A 26,592-nucleotide genomic window follows, 5' to 3' on the forward strand; every position below is an offset into this window, starting at 1 on the left:
AAGTCCTAGGTCTGCACGGCTGGCTCCGGGCTTCGTTCTTCCCACTGAGCAACCCCAAGCATCTCTAGTCCTTAGGCAGACAGGCATCGTTCGAGGCACTGGGGCTGCCGTGGTGAGCAAAGCGACCAGTTGCCTTCTTGCCCGACTTTCCAGTGGAGAGAGACAAGGAAGGAACCAACATGCCAGGAAGCAGGACGTTAAGAAAGTGGGAGGTGCTCTGGGGAAAAGAACCAAGCAGGAGGGTTCCATCTGAAAGGCTGGGAGAAGTGACATTTCCCTGCAGAGCTGGAGCAGGACAGTTCCAACGTCCCCGCCAGGGGCAAAGCCCCCAGGACCTCGAGTGAAACAATGAGGGCCCAGCCCGTATTTCATGGTGTGGGGCTGAGAAAGAGGCAGAATCTATGTTGGGTTAAGTCGGGGCTAGAGGGAGAGGGGTCTAGGTGGTCCACGGGAGGGAAGATTGGACTTGGGGCAAGGATGGGGCAGGAAAAGAAGCCCCCAGGCCTGAGTCAGGAGGGTGCGGGCAGAGGGTAACTGTACCCAATGGATGTAGGTGCTTGACCACCCACTCCGCGCCTCACTCCCAATCCTGCCGCTCTCGTCCCGCATGGACGGGATCCGAGTCCCCGCTGTGGCTGCAGAGCCCAGGTGAACAGAGAGGATTCAGGGAGGTAGCAACATCCAGGTAAAGGACTCCATTCGAGAAAGGTGAGGCCTCGCCAGCTTGCCAGCAGTTTGCACAAGCTGTTGGCCATATGAATTATGCTCCGCACGCAAGTTCAGACTGCGTCAGGCCTGCCTTTTCTGCCCCTCCTGCTGATGACACGGATGTCTGTTCTCAGAAAACACTGCAGAATTCCTCCAAGGGCACAGAGCCCACTCCCTGTCTGCCCTTGAAGTGAAACTGAAAGTGTTAGCCACTCAGTTGTACCTGACTCTTTGCGACCCCCACGGACTGTAGCCCGCCAGGCTCCTGTGTCCATGGGGATTCTCCAGGCAATTCCTGGAGCGGGTTGCCATTTCCTTCTCCGAGGGGTCTTCTCAATCCAGGGATCAAACCCAGGTTTCCTGCTTTGCAGGCAGATTCTTTACCATCTGAGCCAGCAGGGAAACCCTGTCTGCCCTTATTTACCTCCCTAAAAAAGGCAATAAGAAGAAAGAGGGGAGACGGTATTTACTTTTTGTAATGCTACTTGATTTTCTTCAAGCCCCCCAACTTTATGTCCTGGGCTTATGAACCAAAGCTTATTCTCACAGTCGAAGGAGACAAGGGTCTCTCTGCTCCCAGGGATGTCCCAGTTTGAGGGATTCCGGCCCCCAAGCCCTCACCCCCCTGCCACGTCAAGAAGATTAATGCCCTTTTTCCAACCTGTGAATGGGAGGCTGGGCTGTCACTGACCTCCTCCAAGAAAAGGGAGCCCGCATGTTTGCATGGGACTGAGGGAGCTTGGTTGAGTGCACGCACACACACACTCACACACACACACACACACACACACACACGCATCCTCCCAGGATCCACCAGGGGAAGCTTTTATTCTCCACGTAGTTTTAGGGTTGCATCAAAGTTTACCATGGCCTCTGAGTGAAGGGATTACATTGATTCTCTCGTAAATCTGCAGGCTGGCAGGTTCCGTGAGAAGAGGACCTGGGTTCTGGCCACTTGAGTCAACCCCACAGTGGGGTGGCAGGCCTCCCACCATCCTTCCTTTGATCCTGCCCCCAGAATTCACTGATGAGAGAAAAAGAGCAAATTCCTCCAGCCTTGACCAAGTGCTTCTCACGCACCAAGCACCATGTGGGCCCAGGGTGCCACCCACCCTGGGCCACCTCAGGGCCTGCCCTGCCTCCCCCCGGCTCTGTTCTCCTGCCCCAGGGTCTGGCTGGCTTCTCTCCTCCTGACCTCACCATGGAGGTCGGGTTTTAGAACAGCCTTCCTATCTGTTAACCCTGCAGACTCAGCGTGGATGCTGGAATCTGGCTAAGTCCGCACCCGGTCGTGCGCCAACCCCTGCCCACCCCCCCAGCTCTCCCTCATTTGATTTTAACACGATGTATACCTGCTTTTGAGCATTTTTCCTCAGCCTAAAATAATAACAATCCTAGTAGCTTCTTACAAGGGTGCATTAATGCATTTAGAGGAGGTAACGCATGGAGAAGCTAACAACACCTGTCAACAGTCCTCATCCCCTGCAGAACGTTAGCGATGCTTCTTCTTCACCAGATTGCAGGATCCTCTGAACAGCTACTGCAAGCGACTGAGATGTATTCATCTTTATTTCCCCAGTCCCAGCTCCGATGTAGACGCTGGCACACTTAACAAGTAGATGCTTGTTCAGTGTTTGTTAAAAATACTCTGCATCCATCCAGTCCTGGGTGCTGGTCCTCGGAAGCTGGCAGCATACAGATTTGCTGACCTGAGGAGTCCATTCATCCTGAGGTGTCAGGACCCCAGAGCTCTGTGGGTTCCCCTTCCCAGGTAAGAGTTTATACACTGGGGGCCGTGTAGTCCTTGAACCAGAAGAAGGCCTAACGGTGCCCAAGGCCTAGGGCAGTGGTGGGGGAGAGATAATTATTGTGGACAAAATACCTTTTCACACTCTTTAAAGTTTTGTAAGAACTAAGCTCACCTCTCATTCAAAAAGACAATCATGACTTGTGGTTCCCAAGGAAGTGTGGGGGAGGGATGGAGTGGAAGTTTGGGGTTAGCGGATGCAGACTATCAAATGGAGAGAATGGATACAGCAAGGTCCTACTCTACAGCACAGGGAAGTAGAGTCAATATCCTGTAATAAACCAGAATGGAAAAGAACATGAAAAAGAATGCGTATATGTGTATATATATATCTGTATATATACTGTTGTTCAGTCACTCAGTCGTGTCCAGCTCTGTAATCCCATGCACTCTAGCACACCAGGCTTCCCTGTTCTTCACTATTTCCCGTACTTTGCTCAGATTCATATCCATTGAGTCGGTGATGCCATTCAACCAGCATATTCCCTGTTGTCCCCTTCTCTTGCCTTCAATCTTTCCCAGCATCAGGGTCTTTTCCAATGAGTCGATTCTTCGCATCAGGTGGCAAAGTATTGGAGTTTTAGCTTCAGCATCAGTCCTTCCAGTGAATATTCAGGGTTGATTTCCTTTAGGATTGACTGCTTTGATCTCCTTGCTGTCCAAGGAACTCTCAAGAGTCTTCTCCAGTATCACAATTCCAAAGCATCAATTCTTCAACACTCAGCCTTCTTTATGGTTCAATTCTGAAAAACCATAGCTATGTAAGTATACATATATATAACTCAATGTGTGCATATTTGTATATAACTATACATAACTGAAATCATTTTGCTGTACAGCAGAGGTTAACACAATGTAAAACAACTATACTTTGATAAAATGCATTTTTAAAAAAAAGGACCCTCACGGCTGCTGCTGCTGCTGCTGCTAAGTCACATCAGTCGTGTCCAACTCTGTGCGACCCCATAGACGGCAGCCCACCAGGCTCCCTCGTCCCTGGGATTCTCCAGGCAAGAACACTGGAGTGGGTTGCCATTTCCTTCTCCAGTGCATGAAAGTGAAAAGTGAAAGTGAAGTCGCTCAGTCGTGTCTGACTCTTAGCGACCCCATGGACTGCAGCCCACCAGGCTCCTCCACCCATGGGATTTCCCAGGCAAGAGTACTGAAGTGGGTGCCGTTGCCTTCTCCGGTCATGGCTGGGACATGTACATCTACCAAGCGATTCCTCTCTGTCTCTGACAAAGTTTAATTGTATCAAACTCTGCCTCCCTTGGACAGGTTCTTCTGGTCAATGTTTTCCTTCCATAAGGGTGACCCATCACTTAGTCATCTAGTCAAGTCTGGCGGGGCTTCCTCTGTGGATCCTCACCTTAATGGGAGCGGCTTGCAGTGCTGGGACAGTGGAGGAGTGACCGGGCAAGTCATGGCAGGCACCTCCGGGTCAGGGAGCAACAGTGGGTGCGGACTCGCCCCTGGGCATCCAAGAAGAGCCACGGAAAGCCCTTTCTGGTGTTGCAGTCCCTGCCAGCTATGTGTCAACACCGCTCAAGACAGGCACCCACCAGCCAGAAACCCTGTGTGGATCCTGACTGCCTCTCCCAGCAAAGCCTAAAGTCAGGGCCCTCTGCAACTTGGCTCCAAACTTCCCCCATCTTTATCTTCGCTCATCCTCCTCCAAGGCCAAACCAAACAGCTCCCCTTTCCCTGGACACCCACAGGCTTCCCACCCTCCCACCTTGACCTTTGCTCTTTCTGATCCCTGACAGGCTGATCCTGTCCCCTCCATCAGTTGAAACCCCGTCACCTACCCCTCCAGGCTCAACTCGCTCACCTCTCTTCCTGACCGCATCAGCAAGACCTCTGCCCTGAAAGCCCGTTATGCTCTGTTCTACAGCCCTGCTGTTGTTTTCCTGCTTTGCTTTGTGTGTGTCTTTATCACACACACCCATCTTCCTAGATTGGAGGCTCTTAAAGGGCAGGGACCTCGTCTTATACATGTCATCCCACATCTCTTACAGAGTGTCATGGATGGGTGGATGGAAAAAGGGGAAAGGAGAAAGGAGGAAGGAAGACACAGGAATGAACGATAAACAAAAGGCCCTGGGGACAGCCAGCTCCTAACCAGAGAGGCCTCGCCCACTGAAGATGCCAGACCTGCAGCCCTTCTCTCAATGGCTCCCTCCCTCCCCTCCCCGCACCTGGTACCCATTTCAGCCGCATCCATCACACAGACCTGGGATCACTGCGCAGAAAACATGCAAAGGCAGAGCAGGGCTGGCTCGGCCCCATGAGGTCCTCTTCCTCTCCAAGGGCCACTGACCCTACAGGAGATCAGGGAGGGACAGACCCATCTGCTGGGCCCCTTTATCCCCTGGTACGGACACACCCCAGAAGGTAACGTGACCACACACAGGACTCGCTGGTTGTCAGTGGCGACGGCAGATACACACTAAACCGATGCTGAGTGACAGGGATAAAAGCTGCCTTCCGCAGGATGCTTCAGTTAGCCAGAACTCCATCAGCCGCAATTCTTATCTCACTGAGGCTTTTGTTTGTCTTGTCTTTTCAATCTGAGTGTCCTTTCTGCAGGAGAAAGAGAAACAACCCAACAAAACAAACGGACAGTAGAAATTGTGGTCAAGAACAGTTTCAGGAGAAGAGAAAAAGGGAGGGTTTGTGATGCCTTACCATCCGGAGTTTCAGAGGTGATTTCAGCAAACGCCGAGCTGGTGACTCCGCTCCAAGTCGGCAAGCTCAGCAGGTCTCCTTCCCCTGCTGCCCCGAGCCTGCGTTAGAAGCTGGAGTCTGCCTGTGTCTGTTGATTGACCAATTCGCGGAGCCACACCCCAAGGATCTAGCTGAACCCTAGTCACACGGCTCGCTTTGGCCTCATTGGTAACTGGAGGATCCGCGGATCATGCTGAAGCCACTGGAGCCGCGGCCCAGCCTCTGCCCAGGAGGAGCTCTGGAGCCCAGCAAACACCTGGCTTAGTCCCTCTCCCTTCAGCCACTCTCCATGTGACCTCAGCAGATAGAAACCAGTCTGCCTTAGGTTCCCTGTCTGCAAAGCGGGGTGATAATAATATACCCAAGACTTCCCCTGTGGCTAGGACTCCGCACTTCTATTGCAGAGGCGTGGGTTTGATCCCTGGTCGGGGAACTAAGATCCCACATGCCACATGACACAGCCAAAAAAGAATTTTAAAAACGCAATAACATACCTTCGGGAATCCACAAAGACTAATGGAGATAATGTATTAGTATATTAATAATGCTCTAACACACCCAGGAGCTAAAAAAAGAGCTGAATTTTTTTCCCCTTCCACCTGCATGCCAAACCTCTCACACCCCAGGCCCCAGGCTGTCCCTCCCAGAAAGTTCTGTCTGCAGCTCTCCAGGCCTCTTAAGGTGAGATGCTCTGATCCGTCACACCCTGAGAACCCCTGCCCTCTGCAGTATGGGGCGGGCACCTCCACCCTGAGCCCCCCGCGCCCCACAGCTTGCTCCCCAGTGCCTCTGCCCAGCAGTGACCCCGCCACTGGCGAGAGACAGAACTGAGAGAGAGGAGACAAAACGGGCAGCCTGTGAAGTCCTCCCCCAGCCCCCTCAAACTATGCTTCTAGCCTGGTACAGTGCCAGCTCCATCATACTCCGAGATCCCTTACTTAATCCCTATGACATAAGGACTGACATTGTCCCCTTACAGATAAGGAAACCAGGGCCCAGAAAAGTAGCTTTCTCAAAGTCACACATCTCATAAGTGTTGGAACCAGCCTTGGAGCCCACGGGGTCTGACTCCAGAGCCAAGCCTGCAGCCCTGAGCCTGGGGGCACCCTGTGTCCCCAAGGCTTCAGGCAGGACGACCCCCTCATCCCAGAACTGCCTTTGGCAGGGACCCACCCTGGGTAACTACTTTTCATTTATTCTTTCCAATTCTCACAGCAAGCCCACACTTGCTAGGAAAAGGTTTACTTTTCCTATTAGATGAGATACTTTCCTATCCAGATGCGAAATACTGAGGTCCAGAGGCATGAAGTGAAACTGTAAGGCACAGAGCTTGTAAGGGGCCAAATCAGATTCATCTGACTCCAAAGCCTGTGACTTTTCTGCTGCCCCAGCTCAGAGGTCAGCGCTAGACACACAGAGGAGGCCTGAATGGCCATACCCTCATGATGGCTTAAGAGGTAGTGAGACCCCATCTGTTCAAGCTCTCCCCAGGATCCCCAGGTACAAACCAAACCCCAGCCCCATGACCTTCTCCAAGAGCCCGGCCACGTGCCTGCAGTAATGAGTGTATTATCTGGGACTGGAACACTTGCAGTAGCATACAGATTAACCGGGCTGCCTTTATCTGGGCTGAACTGTCTGTTGGTAGAGACCAGAGCCCAGAAGGACTGTGACAGAGGAAGGGACATGGATTTGGCAGGAGAGGGTGTTGGATGTTCAAGGTGTTGTCAGGATGACTGGAGTGAAGAAGCTTGAGGTTGGAGGTGGGAGAGCCAGAGAAAGGGTGCCCTGTGCAAGTGGGCAGCACCAAGGCTGGCTGAGCGCAAACCCTGCCCTACAGCACTGCGAGCTCCATCACCCTGCTAGCAGGGCCAGGGACGCCTGATTCCCCCTGTTGTTGTCACTGCATCTCTATAACCACCACCCCTTACTTATGTATCTGCATCACTTATCCATCTTCTTGACAGTCTCCCCAGCCCTAGAAGTCACCCCACGAATGCAGGGACCACTGAATCACAGAGCATCCCCAAAGCAGGCTCCAACTCCACCCTCTGGAATCATCCCCTCTTATAACAAAACACAGATTCCTCAGCTGGGTCTTCGTGCCCCAGAAGCTGAGACTCTGCCCTCACCCAGGGAAGACTCCTGAGTGGGCGGACAGAGATGCTGCCCCTTGGGGCCTTGCAATAGGATGGCCATCCCTGGCCCTTTAAGGCTCCTTGTGGATGGAGGGTGACGGGTTCCCTCCATTCGGGTGCCTGACAGAGTGGAGCCCAGTCTGCAAGGCTCCTTGGTTGAAGGAGCAGCTCTCCCGTGCTCCTTGGGGGTACCCGGGATATGCACACTTCTTCCTCCACTGCACCCACTCCCAGTAGACCGGGGAATTTGGTGGAGACTGCTCATACTTTGCGTCTTGTGAGGCGAGGCCAATAAATAGTTATTGTTGATTTCAAGCCAGAGGTTGGAAGAGAGCAAATGGCTTTCAAGGAAGTGTGAACAAGGGGCTTCCCTGATGGTCCAGTGGCTAAGACTCCACACTCCTAATACAGGGGGCTGGGTTCCATCCCTGGTCAGGGAACTGGATCCCGCATGCCACAGCTAAGACCTGGTGCAACCAAGTAAATAAGTAAAAAAATTTTTTGAAAGAGTGAACAAGGGGAGGAGGAAGGAGAGGGTGGGATGAATGGACAGAGTAACACGGAAACTTACATTACCATATGTAAAATAGATAGCCAAGAGTCTTCTCCAGCACAACATTTCAAAAGCATCAATTCTTCTGCGCTCAGCTTTCTTCACAGTCCAACTTTCATATCCATGGCATCTGGTCCCATCATTTCATGGGAAATAAATGGGGAAACAGTGGAAACAGTGTCAGACTTTATTTTGGGGGGCTCCAAAATCACTGCAGATGGTGATTTTGATGGGAATTTGCTGTATGACTCAGGGAACTCAAACGGGGGCTCTGTAACAAACTAGATGGGTAGGAAGGGGTGGGAGATGGGAGGGAGGTTCAAGAGGGAGGGTACATATGTATACCGATGGCTGATTCATGCTGATGTTTGGCAGAAACCAACACACTTCTGTAAAGCAAGGATCCTTCAATTAAAAAATAAATAAAATTAAAATTTTAAAAAGAAGTGTGAACAAAATAAAGTGAGATCCATAGCTGGAGAATGATTCGGGGACTAAAGCATGGCACATTCTGATGCAAGAATAAATTTTTAGTTGGAAAGACATTAGAAGCTCACTTTTCACAGCCTCTCAAGGATGATGGGTGTCCCTGGTGGCTCACATCCATACATGACCACTGGAAAAACCATAGCCTTGACTAGACAGACCTTTGTTGGCAAAGTAATACCTCTGCTTTTTAATATGCTATCTAGGTTGGTCATAACTTTCCTTCCAATGAGTAAGCGTCTTTTAATTTCATGGCTGCAATCACCATCTGCAGTGATTTTGGAGCCCCCAAAAATAAAGTCTGACACTGTTTCCACTGTTTCCCCATCTATTTCCAATGAAGTGATGGGACCAGATGCCATGGATATGAAAGTTGGACTGTGAAGAAAGCTGAGCACAGAAGAATTTACGCTTTTGAACTGTGGTGCTGAAGAAGACTCTTGCGAGTCCCTTGGACTGCAAGGAGATCCAACCAGTCCATCCTAAAGGAGACCAGTCCTGGGTGTTCATTGGAAGGACTAATGTTGAGGCTGAAACTTCAATACTTTGGCCACCTAATGCGAAGAGTTGACTCATTGGAAAAGACCCTGATGCTGGGAGGGATTGGGGTCAGGAGGAGAAGGGGATGACAGAGGATGAGATGGCTGGATGACATAACTGACTCAATGCACATGAGTTTGGGTGAACTCCAGAAGTTGGTGATGGACAGGGACGCCTGGCGTGCTGCGATTCATGGGGTCGAAAAGAGTTGGACACGACTGAGCGACTGAACTGAACTGAAGTGGTGGCTCAGAGCGTAAAGCATCTGCCTGCAATTCAGGAGACCTGGGTTTGATCCCTGGGTCGGGAAGATCCCCTGGAGAAGGAAATGGCAACCCACTCTGGTACTCTTGCCTGGAAAATCCCATGGACGGGGAAGCCTGGTAGGCTACAGTCCAGGGGGTCACAAAGAGTTGGACACGACTGAACGACTTCACTTTCATAAACAGCCCTGACATGTAATGGGATGACTTCCACATCTGGTTGATGGCAGACGGCCGACCAGGATGACAGAACAACCAGGGAGAGTGTCTCCCATTACCAGAAGCTTCTTCACATGGCGGCAGACACAGGTTCTGAAAATGGGGAGAGGACCGGTCTCACCGCACACGTGCTTCTCAGCCTCTGCTGGTTTCCCGGCAGCCAGAGCAAGTCACGTGACAAAGCCCAGGCTCCGAGGGGGAGGGCGGTCAGAGAGCAGGCAGGATGGTGTGAGTTCAGGCAGGGGCGAATCGTGGCCACTTGGGCACCCACCACCTGGGGACAAGAGTCACCAGGCTGCCTTTTGTTTACACACAGTCCTACAGGGAACATCAAGAATGTCTCTTCCTTACCTGACTTACAATAGATGACCAATTAACAATGTCTTCATGGTGTAATTGAAAAAAGAGGAAAAGAAAGAGAGAGGAAGAATGAAAAAGAATTACTGAATAAGGAGTGAGTGAGTGAACAGTGAACGGAGGTCTAACACTCCGGGTGCCTAAAGAAAACTGAGTCGCTCAGGCCTGGAGGAAGACTCTGGAATTTTAAGAAGCTTAAGAAAGACATGCAGCTGTTGAAGACACAAAGTCCTTAAGAAACGGGATGTTTGGGGAGGAAAAGCTTATGGTGCAGTGAGAGGAGACTGAACTCATAATCAAAACCCCTAATTCCTCAAACTTTATTCCTTCTCTAATCACAATGGAATTAATGAATGTCCTCACTTTTTTAAATTTCAACTCATATTTATTAAGCACCTACTCTATGTCAGGCATCATCGTGTTAGTTGCTTCAGTCATGTCCAACTCTTCATGACCCCAAGGACTGTAGCCTGCCAGGCTCCTCTGTCTGTGGAACTCTCCAGGCAAGAATACTGGAGTGGGTTACCATGCCTTTCTCCAGGGGAACTTCCCGACCCAGGGATTGAACCCAGGTCTCTGGCATTGCAGGCAGATCCTCTACTGTCTGAGCCACCAGGCCCCAGCTCATGGTCCTGCCAGGTGGAGATCACCTCCATGAGTCATTTCTGCACCTTTTTAGCAGCTTGGTTCCCCACTCCATCTCTGAAGCCCGGCATCACATCTGCCCTGGCAGGGAGACACCAACCCAAGCTGCACCACCAGGCTCCCTCCGTGACCCTGGAGGGCTTCTCCAGCAGCTGCTGGGACACTCAGTCCAGACCTGGTTTCCTGGACAGACAGGTAGGAGGCCCCTGGTCAATATGACCCCTCAGGCCCCGTTCAGCTCTAACACTCTAGGATAAGAACAGGAACTGTGTCAAGCTCCTAGTGAGCTTTCCATCACAGCCAGTTGTGCTGTGCCCTGCAGACAGCACGTGTCCTCTGGGGGTCACCAAGAAGGCCACCGAAGAACACAGAAATGCAAGCAGGGTCTTCAGAGTGTTGCGGGGCAGAGCTCCTTGGCATGGCAAACCTACCCTCTCCAATCTATCCAGCCACCATCCTGCCAAAGGGCTCGCTTCCCCAGAAAAGACAAACAGCCCAGCCACCCAATTCAGAGCTCTGTACTCCAGGGAGGAATGGTGGAGACACAGCTCCCAGCTGAGCCCAGTGGACCTTCAGTTCAGCCGCTCAGTCGTGTCCAACTCTTTGCAACCCCATGAACTGCTGCCTGCCAGGCCTCCCTGTCCATCACAAACTCCCGGAGTTCACCCAAACCCATGTCCATCAAGTCAGTGATACCATCCAACCATCTCATCCTCTGTCGTCCCCTTCTCCTCCTGCCCTCAATCTTTCCCAGAATCAGGGTCTTTTCAAATGAGTCAGCTCTTCTCATCAGGTAGCCAAAGTATTGGCGTTTCAGCTTCAACATCAGCCCTGGATAAAGAATAAAAACAGAGGCAAAACGTGAGGCAGAAGGTCCTGACCACTGCTCCCTGCCAACCTGGTGCAGCACCAACCACCTCCCCAGATCTCAAGGTGGCTCTCTGTGTCCTCTGACCTCATCCGAGGGAGGACAAGCTCATTTTTTTTAAGTTACTTTTCCCCCTATTCATTTATTTATTTTATTTTTTAACCACACAGCATGTGAGATCATAGTTCCCCAGCCAGGTACTGAACCCCTGGCCCCTATATTGGAAGCTTGGAGTCTCTCAACCGCTGGACCAGCAGGGAACTCCCCAGGCACTCTCTTGACTCCCCTCTCTCCCCACCTCGACTTTCCCGGACATCCGCTCATGAGAGCCCAGGCTTCCTCCTGCAGGCTTTTCACCCCTTCTTTTCTTACCCCTCCCTTTCCTCAGCCTCTCCCCACGGGGGCTCCATCCCCTTCACCTGCAAACACCTCACACCTTCCCTGGCCCCAGCTGTCAGCTGCCTAAGACACAGTCGATTGTCCTTTGTGATTCTCTCCCCCAAGCAGGCATCACTTCCTAACTTCCCTGCTGACCCCCAATTCCCTGCAGGCAGACTCAGACTGTGACCATTAAAGACCATCATCTTTAATAGCATCACACACTGGAGAAAGGAAATGATCTTAACATTACTGCTTGAGGATCCCTTCATCTGCCTTCCCACCCCGCAACACCCACACGATTAGATGCCAACTTCTGTCTGTCACCCTGCATAATAGGTGTGGAGCATCCCTTTCTCTTCATTCCTGCAACACCGTCTTCCTTAGATCTTATGAGAAGCACTTTCAGTGGTCCTCGTTTCCCTGCCTCCCTTCCCACCACCAACCCCTCTTTAAATTCATAGCCTGTTTGGGGCCAAGCCTTGTATCTGTCTATATTTGATCTTCTCACACTCCATTCATCCTGGAAGGATTCACCCCTGCCCTGCTAAATCCTTCCCAGACTTTGAGATTCCGCTCGGTGGGGTTTCCTCTAGAAATCCTCTCATCTCCTCCCCTGCCCCCCTCTTACCACTGCCTGCCCCCATAAGCAGGAAGTCATCCTCTGGATTCCTAGTGCCCTGTCTGTGTTCCTGCCCTAAGATGCTTATCGCTTTCCGCATAGTATCCTAGATGTTTGAGTATTTTTCTGTCTCTCTAATGACAAAGATTCCTTGGAAGATGTAATCGAATCCTTTATATCTCTATAGCCCTCAAAAAATGAGGATGATGCCTTTGGATAGATTTGTTGAATGAATGAATGAATGACTCGTGCCTCTAGCGTTCACAGAAGGCAGTTGCAGAGCACCTACCTCAAGAGGAAGGGTCTTTGGGATCTTGCCCAGAAACAATTTGGTGATTGTAAAAGCATCACTTGAATTATTTGCCAGAGCTATGTCTCTTGACAGCCATCTGCAGCCACCTCTGCATAGAGGCAATGAAATTAAAATCTGCTGTATTGAACCAAATTCCTCGAGCAACCCTCCTGTTATCCCCGCCACCCCCACGTACGGAAGATGGAAAGCTGCAGCCCCTCTGTAGTTTCTCCCCAGAGCTGTGAGCGGTTACCCCACAACCCTGGCTCACCCCACCCCCACCCCAGCTCAGCCACTGAGCTCACGCCTTCTGGCCTCGTTCATTTTCTAGATGGATGGAGCAAATACCTAGCGAATATTATTTATGACTTTGTGATAAATAAGCCTTTTACAGAAGTTATTCAAGGAGTTCTGGGGAATTTCAAGGATAACTTTCAGCAAGTTTCAAAGGTCAGGTCAGCCTGGGATACTGAGCCCATAGTATTTGCCATTCGTTCATCTGTTTTGAATTATTGGCCTTACCCAGCTTCAGTCAGCTCTCAATGGACTGCCTGTGCTTTAGCTCTCTGGCTGTATTTTATTTCGATAGTGGGGAAAGGGCTTTAATAATTATTATTTGTGCTAGGCTGACAGTGGGAGAGGAATAAAAGGGGTCATAAATGAAATTTAAGTTCTAGCAAATGTGCTGGAAAAGATGTGCTCTATCTGACCAGGCACATTGCCCCCGTGCACCCCCACCCCCGGCCATACGCGTGGAGCTTACATCTGTGCAGAGGTAAGAAGGCACTGGCCCCGAGCTGGCAGCGCAGAGGTGGGGTCATAAGGGCAGGGCTTTCCCAGAGGGCCAGGAAGCAGTGGACGAGCCCGGGACCTCTTCTCATATATGAATGTACATCTGATCCTCTGCAGATGCTGCAAACAGGGCTGCTTGGGAGCAGAGTGTGTGTCCCACTCTATTCCAAATCCACAGAATCTAACAGTCTGCCAGCATATAGTAGGCACTCAATAAATATTAGATTAGGTTGGATGAGGCTGGATTGGATTGGAATGGACTGGGTTGAGTTGGTTTAGGTTGGGCTGGAGTGGGCTGGGTTGAGTTGAATTACATGGAATCAAATCGAATTAGGCTTCCATTTCTCCTCCACCCTAACTGTAATTTCTTTCCACAAAGCCTTTTATTTTTTAAATTTTTTTTCACTTTTGTTTTTGTTATGGTCAGCTTTTTTTTTTTTTTTTTCCTTCTGGTCTATTTGTTTAGCTTGGTTGTTTGGATTTGATTTTGATTTACCCTGAGAATGAGTTTGTCTGAGAAGTTTAACTTAGAATCTAAAGGTCTTCACAGATAGATCTAGACATTTCTGTGTAGATAATTCGGCAAAATTCATTTTCCATTCCTGAGACCTAAGAGTATCAGCCTATTTTTATAGAGATGATATGGAATAAAGAAATAAAGAATATTGCCTCATGTTACCCCCTTTACAATAGTAAAATTTGTTTCACCTTGTTATATTTTTTTAAGAAGGCTTCTTCCTAGTACGTATACTTTACTAGTTTGAAACTCTTTACTTGGCATATTCCAAATGGGAGCATATAGGTTCTTTTACAAAGCACTTGGTGAAGTGAATTGACGACAGAAAGCCTGTTTTGTCCACCTCTTTGGCTGTTTGTTTTCAACTCCAGAAGGTAGAAAAATATCTCCCCCTCTGAGAAATCAATCAAGGGTTCCCTTTGTCTCTAGACTGAGGCACTTTCTGCTAGATTCCCTTCTTATAAACATCTGTCCCTCTCACTTTACATGGTAAACACAGCCTGATGAAATCCTACTTTGGTGAAGGTTTAAAATCAAATTATATTTAAATGCACTGGTGGACGCTTAAAGGAATACCTCCTACAGCATGAATAGCTCTCTAATTTACCTTCTATGAAATCTGAATTTTTCATATTGAATTTTCTCGAGGAAAATCCATCTCCTCTTTGTTCTTCTTTCAGAAGAAACAGCTAGCAGAGTGCTTTGCCTGCAGTCTCCCTCCAGGCTGAGGCCTCAGGAGGGCATGCCTGTTTGCCAGAGTTGGATGCAGGTCCACCTGGGAGCCTGACTCCGAAAGGGAGGTTTAGAACCAGAAAGGGCTGAGACCATTCATTTCCAAAGAGGTCTTTAAAGCACCCCGGAAGGGTCTCTGCTAGAAGGTGCAATGGGATGGAAAAGCAGGGAAAAGGAAACAAGAAATAAGTCCACCGGGCAAGAGAGATGGGAACCCCAAGCAAGGACCTTCGATGTCGCTGACTTGTGCTTGCTCCTGCATCCAGCACTGTGTAGGGTCAAGGGACTGAGCTGACAGAGTCCCCAGACTGTTTTCCTGATGAACCTTGGATTTCTGCAAATCTCTCCAGCTTCTGGATGCGAACTCTCAAAACTCATCACTCAGGTTCGTGAAAACATCCTCAACCTTTACTTACCCCATACGGAGAACCCCATACATTATACTCCCTTCCCGTCAAGGGAAACGAGTGTGTTGTCATTCAGTTGCACAGGATGGGGAGGAGAGGCTGCCTAACATGGTGAGTCCTTCAGATGGATTTCATAGGGAAAAGCACCCTTTTAATACGAAGGAGAGAAAAACATGCCGCTGTTCCCCTAGCACTTCAAAGCATGTGGGGCCAGCGGCACGTCTTACATCAGCTGAAACATCCTTTGGACCATAGAATTTCTGCCTCCTTCTTCTAGGTCTCTGCTTTATCTACTGTGCATAGACAGTACTCTATTTCTCCTACCTCTTCTGGAGTCCCCCTTCTCTCTTTAGCTCCTTCCCTGAGACAAGGTTTTAGAGCCAGAGCCTCATTTTGTGTGTGTATGTGCTGGTCACCTGGCTGATTAACAAACAATTCCAAAACATCGTGGCTTGAAACAAAAATTTGTTACTGCCTCTCGTGTGTCTGTTGATGGGGCAGTTGGGCTGTGCTCATTTAAGATGTCTCCTGGGTTGTATTCGGATAGAGAGGGGTCAGGGCTGAAGTCTTCTAATGGCTCAGTCTGCTCACGGCTGAAAAGCAAGACTCGAGGGGCAAGTGTTGGTAGAAAGGAAAGGTTGCTTTGTTCAGAGACTGGAAACCCGGGGAGAAGGCAGACTCATGCCCAAAGGCCAATTCCCCTCTCGTCCCCTCCCCATATAGCACTGGGCCAGAGTTTTTAAAGGGGAGTTTCCTGGGTGTATAGACAGAGGAAGGGGACTACATGCAGAAAAGAACAGTCAGCTATAACAGTTATGTTGAAATTGGTCATCTGTGGTCTGATCAGCGTCCTCTTGACTGTTTTAAGTCAGTTCATCTTTAGTTCAAGGGTTAGTCTGTTCCCATTTCTTTGAGGCCAGTTCTTGGAACGGTGTCAGCTTGTATCATGGCTACAGTCTAATAGTAACTTCTTCCACCTGGTAAGGGTTTCAGTATCTACAAAGCAGTTCAAAGAATATGGCTCAGAGTGTTATCGAGAACCCTTGAGGAGGAACTAAGGGTCCTTGGCTTTTCTTAATGACTCGGTCATTATTATTTTATCTTATTTACTGCTTTCCTTTGCATCTACATTTTCTGACTTCTCTGATTAAATGTATTCTTTGACTCAAGTTTTTCTACAGACAAAAACCAGGCAGAAGACATAGGGGTGGGTGGAAGTTCCATCCCGGGAAAGCCCCAGAGGGTCCTTCTCCATTTCAACTGGATGGCCGACAGTTGGCAGTTGGCAGTTGGCAGACGGATGACAGTTGCCAGTTGACTGTCAGCTGGAGGTCCGTTGGTTAAGGACCGGAACAACTTCATGTGGCTTCTCCATACGGCTTCTCATAGCATGCTGGCTGGGCCACAAGAAGGGATGTCCCAAGAAGGAGTGTCCCGAGAAGCAACTATTCTACGAGACCCAGACGGAGAAGCTGCAAAGTGCTCATGACCTTGCCATAAAAGTCCTTGAAAGTCACTTCCGCTATATCCTACTGTTCGGGTAAGGTCAGTCCTACAGGAAGGGAATCTGAGTCCATCTCATGATGAGATGAGAAGCACGCAAGTGCCAGGGAATTGAGAACAGCCATGCTTGAAAACTCGCCATAGAGCCATGCTGTAATCTTATCACAAGATGCTAAAACCTTTTTATTCACTGCTGATCCTGTGCTGCTCTGTTCCCTTCCCCTCACACTCACAACCCCTCCAGTTAATAGCTAGGATCCCTGGGTTGAGAAGATCCCCTGGAGAAGAAAATGGTAACCCACTGCAGTATTCTTGCCTGGGAAATTCCATGGACAGAGAAACCTGGTGGGCTACAGTCCATGCAGTCACAAAAGAGCCGGACGTGACTTAGCGCGCGTGCACACACACATACACACACACACACAGAATATATATTTTGTAAGTCAGTCAAAACCAGTCTTGAACTGAGCACAGCAGAGTTTGACCCAGGGAATGACTGCCTTAAAGCCACTGGAGAGATTTTTTGTTCTTTTTTAAGTTATTGGATTTTTTAAACAGTCAGAGAAAGTCCATGGGTCACATACACTGCAGAAATTTTCAGGTATTCCCACCATTATTATTATTATTATTATTATTTTTAGAAACCAAACGACAATCATCTTCTGAGGTTCTCCTCTGGCCTTCTATTTAAGAGTGAAAAATTAAAAAATAAAAAGGGGGGGAGGGCAGGGGGGGAAAGTCCAGGGGGGTGGAGTGAAAATTCAGCTGAAACTGAGAAATCTTGAGAGTGTGTATAATTCTAATACCTTTCCATTGGAAAGAAAAGTGAATCTTCTGAAACATCAAAGCTCCATAGAAAACAAGAGAGGTTTAGACTGAAAATCCTCGGACTCCAATCTACTGTCCACCTCTTCCTGAGCTGCTACAGGCTGAGGACAGGAAGATCAGCCACTCACTCCTGTAAAGTAGAAAGGAGGCTCTTTCCTGGCCCATCTGGCCTGCTCTGGGCTCTCCCTGAACCATCTGAGGCATCTCAAACCCTGGGCCTCTCCTCCCACTCCTGAGAATGACTGCCTGGTGTGTGGGGGAGGACAGGAGGTGTGACACAGGGAAGCCCCTTACCCATCCATCCACTCATCCATCCATCCACTCTTCTATCCATCCACCCATCCCCTTACCCATTCACCCTTCCATCCATCCACCCACCCATCCACCCATCTACCCATCCACTTACCCATTCATCCATCCATCCACCCATTCACTCACCCACCCTTCCATCCATCCACTCATCTATCCATCCACCAACCACTTAACCATTCATCCATCCATCCACCAACCACTCACCCATTCACCACACCCATCCACATACCCATTCACCCATCCACTTATCCATTCACCCACACTCATCCACTCACCCATTCACCCATCCATCCATCCACTCATCCACTTATTCATTCACACACCCATCCACTTACTCATTCACACACCCATCCACTTACCCATTCACCCACCCATCCACCCATCTACCCATCTACCCACCCACCCAGCCATCCATCCATTCACCCACGCATCCATCCATCCACTCATCCACCCATCCACGTACCCCTTACACATGATGTGCTTCCAGCTTCTCGAAAGGCAGAGGTGGACACAATTTGTATTTGACCTCACAGAAACTTTTTTTCATTATCTCCTAGGAGGCCCTCCTGTTTGAGGCAAAGAGTGCCAGATGGGGAGTTCTCCAACTTGAGGGCTCCCCTGTTTCTCCAGGGGAGAAATGGTATAACCCTCCTGGGGCTTAGCTGGGAAAAGAGATTGTGCTACTACCTAATAATAATCTTTAGCTCTTTTTCACCCCCTAATTTTTCTTCAGGTAAACCAAAGGCAGGAACACCTGATGACACAGAAAACCCCTTACCCCCTTTATTCTGGCAGGATGGGCCCCCAGCCATTTGAAGGGACTCCCTGACCCCAGCCCCCATCCCTCCACACCAGCCAGCCTCCTTTCATGCTGCTGTGGGCAGCCAAACCAAGGATGATGAGTTTGCAAACTTGCTCCTGTGGATAAAATCCACAAGCTATTTTCCTAAATGGCCAGGAACTGGCATTGGGGTGAGATGGGGGCGAGAGCAGGGCCCCCTCTCCCTGGAGGTCTCTATATGCTTCAGCTCTTAATCACTAGATCGGAAAAGAGGGGGAGGGGTGAGCCGGGAGGGGGAGGGGAAGGTAAAGGGGAAGGAAAAAAAAAACCAAAAACACAAAAACGCAGTATCAAGAAAAAAAGAGCCCCTCACTCAGGTCCTCTGGGACCCAGGACTCCATTCAGAGCGTTCAGAAAATAGGGTCAGGCATGTCTTGTGACCTGAGACCCCAGAGCTCCTCTGTTCCCCATAATTATCTAATACAGCACTCTCCCTGCCAAATACAATGAAACAATTTGTCACTTCAATTATCTGTCAGTCAACAGTGAGGCCTTTTCAACAGGCCAGCACATGTGTTTGGAGAGCTCGTCAGGGAGAGCCGGCTGGCCAGACCCATAACCATGGAAAATGGAACCTTTGTTAATGCTGGTGCTTAGAAAAGTAAATCCATTCAATTTCTCTCCTTCTCCCTCTCTCTCCTTTTCTAAATGCCTTCAGCTTGGAATTTGCACAAGGAGCTGAATTGGTCCTGCTCTGAACCTTCAATGACTGGCCAAAGGATTTGCATGGGGAAGCAGAAATTAATTCTTCCTTTCGGGGCTTTTTCCCCCTGGTTTGCTGTAATTCGGTGTTTAGACGCGAGATTACACCGTGCGTTACAGCGGGTTGGGGGTGATGAGGCGCCGGGAAGTGGGCGCTCGACCGGGCTGAGAGGGGGTTGCGTTTCGTCAGCTTCCCCAGTTCAGCCCAGCCAGCGACTCCTGCCCTTCCCCGCCTCCCCGCACTGGGGGTTCCCCCTGGGATCTCCACACTCTCCCCTTGGAGGGATAAAGAGAAAGGAAATCTCATCCAAGGACCGGGCATCCCTTGGAACAACCCTCGGATTCCGTTTCTACGCAGACCTGAAATTGCTACTCCTGGGAGGGGACCCACCTCCTTTCCTGGGAGGAGGAAGCAAACCTGTGGCTGAATGCTGCTGCTGCTGCTGCTGCTGCTAAGTCGCTTCAGTCGTGTCCGACTCTGTGCGACCCCATAGACGGCCTCCTACCAGGCTCCCGCGACCCTGGGATTCTCCAGGCAAGAACACTGGAGTGGGTTGCCATTTCCTTCTCCAATGCATGAAAGTGAAAAGTGAAAGTGAAATCGCTCAGTCGTGTCCAACTCTTAGCGACCTCATGGACTGCAGCCTACCAGGCTCCTCTGTCCATGGGATTCTCCAGGCAAGAGTACTGGAATGGGGTGCCATTGCCTTCTCTGGTGGCTGAATGTGCTGGTAGCTTCCTGTGATTTCCCACAATATTCTGACTTTAAATACTCATCCCAGGGTCAGATCGTGCAGTGAAGCTGCCTGTTTCTCTCTCGGGTTGGGCATACAAGGATGCTATTATTAATACAAAGTGTGTCAGCAAGGGCTCCAAAGACCCTTCCCCGCTCACAGCAAGGCTGGTACCTTTTCAGGATGGCAGCCCCCAGTGGGCACACAGGTGTCCACCCATCATAGGGCTGGATCTTCTACCTCGATTTTTCTAACTAAACTATAGTTGATTTACAATATCGTATTAATTTCAGGTGTATAGCAAAGTGATTCCGGTTTTGTTTTTTTTTTTCAGATTATTCTCCATTTTAAGGTACAACAAGATATTGAATGTAACTCCCTTTTCTATTTTATGAAAAATAGTTTGTATAGTTTTTTAACAAACAAGTTTGTTAATCCCATGCCCTTAATTTATCCTTCCCCTCTCCCTTTACCCTTTAGTGACCAAAAGTTTGTTTTCTATGTCTGTGAGTCTATTTCTTTTTTTATATATACAGATTCATTTGTATTATTTTTTTGATCCCACATATAAGTGATACCATATAATATTTGTCTTTCTCCATCTGATTTTCTTCATGTGACAGTCTTTAGGGCCATCCATATTGTTGCAAATGGCAACGTTTCATTCTTTTTATGGCTAATATTCATATACATGTAAATATTATATATAGAGAGCACATCTTCTTAAGCCAATCATCTCGTTAGTGAACACTTAGGCTGCTCCCATTTCTTGGCCGTTGTAAACAGTGCTGCTATGAACATTCAGGAGCATGTATCTTTTCAAATTAGAGTTTTTGTCTTTTTGGGGGTATATACCCAGGAGGAGGATTGCTGGATCATATGGTAGTTCTATTTTTAGTTTTGAGGATCCTTTCCTTTTCCATAGGGGCGACACCAACTTACATTCCCATCAAGGATATACAAGGGTTCCTTTTTTTCTACACCCTTTCCACTTATTGTTTGTAGACTTTTTGATGATGGCCATTCTGACCGATATGAAGTGACACCTTACTGCAGTTTTGATTTGCATTTCTCTAATAATTAGCAGTGTTGAACATCTTTTCATATTCCTGTTGGCCATCTGTATGTCTTTTTTGGAGAAATGTTTATTTAGGTCTTCTGCTTATTTTTTTGATTCAGTTGTCTGGGTGTTTGATATTGACTCATATGAGCTGTTGATACATTTTGGAAAGTATGCCCTGTTGGTCTCCTTTGCAAATGTTTTCTCCCATTCCATTGGTCACCTTTTCATTTTGTTGATAGTTGTGGTGCAAAAGCTTTTAAGTTTGATTAGGTCCTATTTACTTTCTTTTGCTTTTAGTTATTTTGCCTTGGGAGACTGATCTAAAAAACATTGCTATGATTTATATCAGAGGATGTTTTGCCTATTTTCTCTTCAAGGAAGTTATCGAGTCTCATATTTAGGTCTTTAAATCATTTTGAATTTTTTTTAATTTTTATTTTGTATATGATGTGAGGGAGCATTCTAATTTTATTGATTTATATGCAGCTGTCCAGCTTTCCCAGCACACTTGCTGAAGAGACTGTCTTTTCTCTATTTGTATATTCTTTCTTCCTTTGTCCTATATTCGGAGAAGGCAATGGCACCCCACTCCAGTACTCTTGCCTGGAAAATCCATGGACAGAGGAGCCTGGTAGGCTGCAGTCCATGGGGTCACTAAGAGTCGGACACAACTGAGCAACTTCACTTTCACTTTTCTCTTTCATGCATTGGAGAAGGAAATGGCAACCCACTCCAGTATTCTTGCCTGGAGAATCCCAGGGACGGCGGAGCCTGATGGGCTGCTGTCTATGGGGTCACACAGAGTCGGACACGACTGAAGTGACTTAGCATTAGCATTGTCCTATATTAATTGACTGTAGGTGCATGAGTATATTTCCAGGTTCTCTATTCTATTCTGTTAATCTGCATGTTCATTTTTATAACAATACCATGCTGTTTTGATTATTGTAGCTTTGTAGTATAGTCTGAAGTCTGGGAGGATTATGCCTCCAGCTTTGTTCTTTTTCTTCATGATTGCTTTGGCAGTTCTGGGTCTTTTGTGATTTCATATAAATTTTAGAATTTAATTGTTCTATTTTGATTGTTTTTATAGCGATTTTTAAAAAATACACCATGTGTGCTAAGTTGCTTCAGTTGTGTCTGACCCTGCAACCCCATGGACTGTAGCCCCCCAGGCTTCTCTGTCCATGGAATTTTCCAGGCAAGAATACTGGAGTGGTTTGCCACTTTAGGGAATCTTCCTGATCCAGGAATTGAACCTGAGTTTCTCATGTCTCCTACATTGACAGGTGGGTTCTTTACCACTAGAGCCACCTGGGAGCCCCCTAAAATACATTGTTCTATAGCAAAGCAAAGTGTGTTTAACTTTTATACATATGATTTCATATACATTAGAGTTTAACCCCTCTTTAGATGTTTGCAGGTTTTTGCATATACTCCCCCCAACCTGAGAGTCTGTCTTCTTCCCACCCTGCCTTAGCTCGAGGTCCACATAGCAAGCCAGAGGTGGAAACCTGTCACTTTCTCCTTCTGCAGATGGCTTCCTTCCCTTCCATCCAGCCCCACAGCCCTGTACCACAGGAAGATGGCAATTTGGTTTTTTTCCCAGGCCTTGGAATTCTGTACCCAGCACATCTGTGGAAAATAGATCCCTGAAGATTTCAGAGCAGATCTCTCTCTGTCTCCCCAGGGCTGCCAGGGCTCCTCGGGCGCCCCAAGCTCGGGTCTGATCAGACCATTCTCTCCTCCGCACTTCCTTTCTGCCTCATCCCTGCATTCACTCCCTTCCTCTCTTCTCCCTTCTCAGCTCTTCTCCCATCTCTGCCCTTCCTCCCTATTCCCTGCCAGTCCTGTCTGTGTATTGTTCTGCTCTGTTGTGATTTTCTGCTTCTTTCTCTGTTTTTCCCTTTTCTGAGCCCAGAGAATTTCACAGTCATCTCTATAGCATTGGATTGTACAGAGAAATCATTCTTTTTTTTTTCTTTCTTTCTTTCTACTTTAGAGCTAAGGAAAATATAAGCCCAAGAAGGGAGGTTTTAAATTCAGTCAGGAAGTCAGGAGTGAAACTGCCAAATAAATAAATCACTAAGTAGCTACCAGGTGGACCCAATCCCAGCCAGGCCTCCTCACGGCGTCCCTGCCTGCGTCTCACCCCAGAGCAGGCTGTTCTCCCCATCCTCTCAGGTGGCGGATTCCTCCAAGGAGGGATCCTGGCAACCAACTTGGGAGCTAACTGGGGTTTTTTTGGTTTTTTTTTTCCTTTCGGGGCTGTGAGTAGAGCCTCTCTTCAGCTCTTGAGGAAGAGTCCATCATGGGGGATATGACAACAGAGGAAGAAAACAAGCCTTTCTTTCTAGACAAACACTCTGTGTGCAGACCAGATGCTACAAAATGACCACTCACTTTGAGAAGCTGCACACCTTACCCCAAATGTACTAACTTATTGGCAAAATTATTTTGGAATATTTCCAGAAAAAAATATATACCATGTATATATCACAAAAACATGTCATGTATTACTACTTTCTGGTAACCCCATATTTTCAAAGGGGTTCCTTTGCAGTAAGCCCATGCTTCCTTTTCTACCCCTTTTCAGGTATGATTCTGATTGCTGCAAGACTTCTTCCCCAAAATCAGTTCTACCTTTGCTGTAAGAAAATTAGCAACCCTTCAGGCCATGTGAAGAACTGGGGCCCAGCCCTGAAAGGCATTCTGAAAGCAGAGGATTTCCAGGGAAGCCAAAGGCAAGGCACGATCAGGATACCTTGACAAGCATCCTCTGTGAGCATCCCGTGTATGAGGCTCCAGCGCCGAGGCCAGTGCCAAACCGCAGGGCTGAAGGAGGCAGGCGGGAGATCACAGCACAGCCGCCAACACGCAGATGTAGGGTCTGGAGTTGGGGAGGCAGGCGAGGCCAGCCTGTTTCCCTGGGCTCTGGGTCAGCCTTGCCAGGGCTCTCACCTTCCCCCCTTCCCGACCCCCCACCTCTCTGTGGACCGACTCCCCAAACTCCCCAAACACTGACACCAGTGTTTAACCTCTCCCCTCCCCAACCTCCACTGTCTGCTCGGGGAGATAATGGCGACACGGTTGCCCTCTCTCCCAGGCTCTCCCCAGAGGAGAGGGGCCAGAAAGAGCCCCAAGCTGAGTGGGCATCGGGCCGGGCTGTGTCTAATCCCATCTCGGGCCCTGCACAGTTCAGAGGCATCTCCCAAGGAGGCCCAGCCAGTTCTGTCTCTCTGAAACATAATCTTCTCGATTGTTTCATCTTGCTTTTAGATAGCCACAATTTTTCCTTACAACAGCCAGCCAATCCCCTCCCCAGCCCCCAAGCCTGGAAAAGAAAAAAAATATGAATGTATTTGAACGGAGTGATAACCACCCACTGCAGAAAATGCAGGAACAAGACCTAGCCTGTGGGGGAAAAAAAAGGCTTCTACCCAGAAGGAAAAGGAAGGGGGCGCCCAGAGGAAATAGGTCAAGCTTTGAATCCATGGGTCATGGTCCCTCTGGTGATCCATGTATTTCAGAGACGCTGGGGGACCGGGGGACCTCCAGCCTGAATGCCACGTTTGCTTAGGTGGTCGAGGTTTTGAATTTTTTCTCAGACTCTATCCTATCTAGCCTGGTCTGGCTGTAATCACAAATCTCCAAAAATGGCGATGTATACCATTTCTCTTGAGTGACTCCATAGAATAAATATTTTACATACAATTTACCCAGAAGCCCCAAAATGACTTGTTGAAAACAGCCCAAATGCAAATTGACTACCCTTCTGAGAAACAGTGAATTAAAGCTTCTTGGGCTGTGAAGCCAAGTCGCTTAAAAAGCCACAGTGCAAAATCTTAAAGCACACAGCTTCCCTGAACTCAGTATGGAGAAACCGATTTAAACTATTTTTACCCATTCATTGCTGACGCTAATGAAATTTTATGACTTGCTTTATAATTAATTATCTGCTTGTTATTAAAATTCTAACTCAATATAAGTGCTATACGATCGTATTTTAAAAATCACAGTTTTGGGGGGAAATTGCCACCAAGCTGGGAACAAGGAGAAAAGGGTAGTAAAGGCCAGAAGTCACAAAGCCTGGTCTGCTTCCAAACAGCTGAAGGATAAAGTAGTTATTAAAATAATAACTCATATATAACATGGAAATAAAAATAGTGAGTTGTCTTACTTTCAGGTCTGAGTATCAAAATGTGAGTCTGCAAAAATTCGTAAATTTATAGATAAACCTAATGCTATGCAGGCCCTAAATACAGATTTTAAGGAATAAAAATGAAAGATACTATTTTTTAAGTCTTTAAGGCCTCTAAGTCACCATGAATGTATATACATTTAAATGTATATACATGTATTTATAATAAACATATCTGTGTAACGTATGTATCTATACACATAAGCATATATTACATACATATAGCCACGCAAGTCAGCACAAACATAGCTACTCAGAATCTTGCCTGCTCTTTCCCCCTCTTTCCCTGGACCTGTGCAAATGTGAACTAAATATTTGCAATAGATTTTAATTCCTCTCCCTGAACACAGAGCTGTTTTACAGGCTAATCTGAAATGTTGGTTTCATAATATAATTGCTTTAGATTCATGGACACTTTAACTTCGGGGAGAATTTTTTAAATTTTTATTTGATATTGGAGTAGAGTTGATTTACCATGTTGTGCCAGCTTCAAGTGTACAGCAAAGTGATTCAGTTGCACGTACACACAGATCCACGCTTTTTCAGATTCTTGTGGGGGGAAATTTTCAATTTCTAAAGCACATGAGAGGGAGAGAAACAAGTCTCTTTCATTCTCCCATCCATGTGGCCATCCAGCTTTTTTTGAATGAAGTAAAAATGAGCACTAAGGGGGATCAGACAACATCGTACAAAACAGGAGGTAGCTTCCAAAGAATTTTCCAGGCGGAAGTTCAAGCATTTCCCCACAAATAGCCATCTTAGCAAGTAGAGAAGGTACAACTCTTAAGGAAAAAACAAAATCCCAGAAAACTAACAGGTGTTTCAATGGCCAGGCGAGAAGGACGCTGCAAGTCCTGATTTGGGGTTGTTTTGAAGAACAATGAGGCCATTGGCAAGTACTTGTTGGGGCCACTGGGCTGTGAAAGACCCCTGATAGACATGCAAATGTGAAGGGGCCTGAATAGACTCAGCAAAGCTGGGTTTCCACAGCCTGGGCGGGGAAAGCTTTAGGGAGATAGCTGAAAGCATATGCCCTGAGCCAAAAATAACGTTTGCGCTGTAAGGACATTTAGGTAGAGCTGAAACGAGCCATTGAATGTTTTTTTTTTTTTTAAGTTCCATTGGAATCTGAAAGGGCAGCAATAATGCAAATCTGAAGTTTGCCTTCGTTAATTGGGTAGGGATTCACCAATTAATCGTAGAAAGGCAGAAAACTATTTTTTGGTTACCACTTTTTTTTAAAAAGAGACTTACCGATAATTTTTTTTAAAATACGATACTCCAACATCAAATCTGACAACCAGAAAAAAACAAAACAAAAAACTAGGAAGGCCTTTATGTAGCCTCTTTACTTCAC

General features: G+C 47.9%; 2 long non-coding RNA genes across 3 annotated transcripts; one reads left to right on the forward strand and one right to left on the reverse strand.

Annotated features, from left to right (window-relative positions):
- On the reverse strand, positions 1–20,432 carry LOC133240037 (uncharacterized). Of its 2 annotated transcripts, XR_009734077.1 has the most exons (6): positions 19,629–20,432; positions 12,601–12,712; positions 7,952–11,274; positions 4,749–5,098; positions 932–3,258; positions 1–813 (listed from the first exon to the last, which is right to left on the reverse strand). It is a non-coding gene; the product is annotated as an uncharacterized LOC133240037 (long non-coding RNA). The 2 variants fall into 2 exon arrangements; XR_009734078.1 differs by lacking the exon at positions 1–813 and having other exon boundaries at positions 1,510–3,258; positions 7,957–11,274.
- LOC133240036 (uncharacterized) lies at positions 16,272–24,785 on the forward strand. The gene is made up of 2 exons (XR_009734076.1): positions 16,272–16,591; positions 23,631–24,785. It is a non-coding gene; the product is annotated as an uncharacterized LOC133240036 (long non-coding RNA).
- The last annotated feature ends 1,807 nt before the right edge of the window (positions 24,786–26,592 follow it).

Source organism: Bos javanicus, chromosome 27 (genome assembly GCF_032452875.1).
Source record: "Bos javanicus breed banteng chromosome 27, ARS-OSU_banteng_1.0, whole genome shotgun sequence".
Lineage (NCBI taxonomy): Eukaryota > Metazoa > Chordata > Mammalia > Artiodactyla > Bovidae > Bos > Bos javanicus.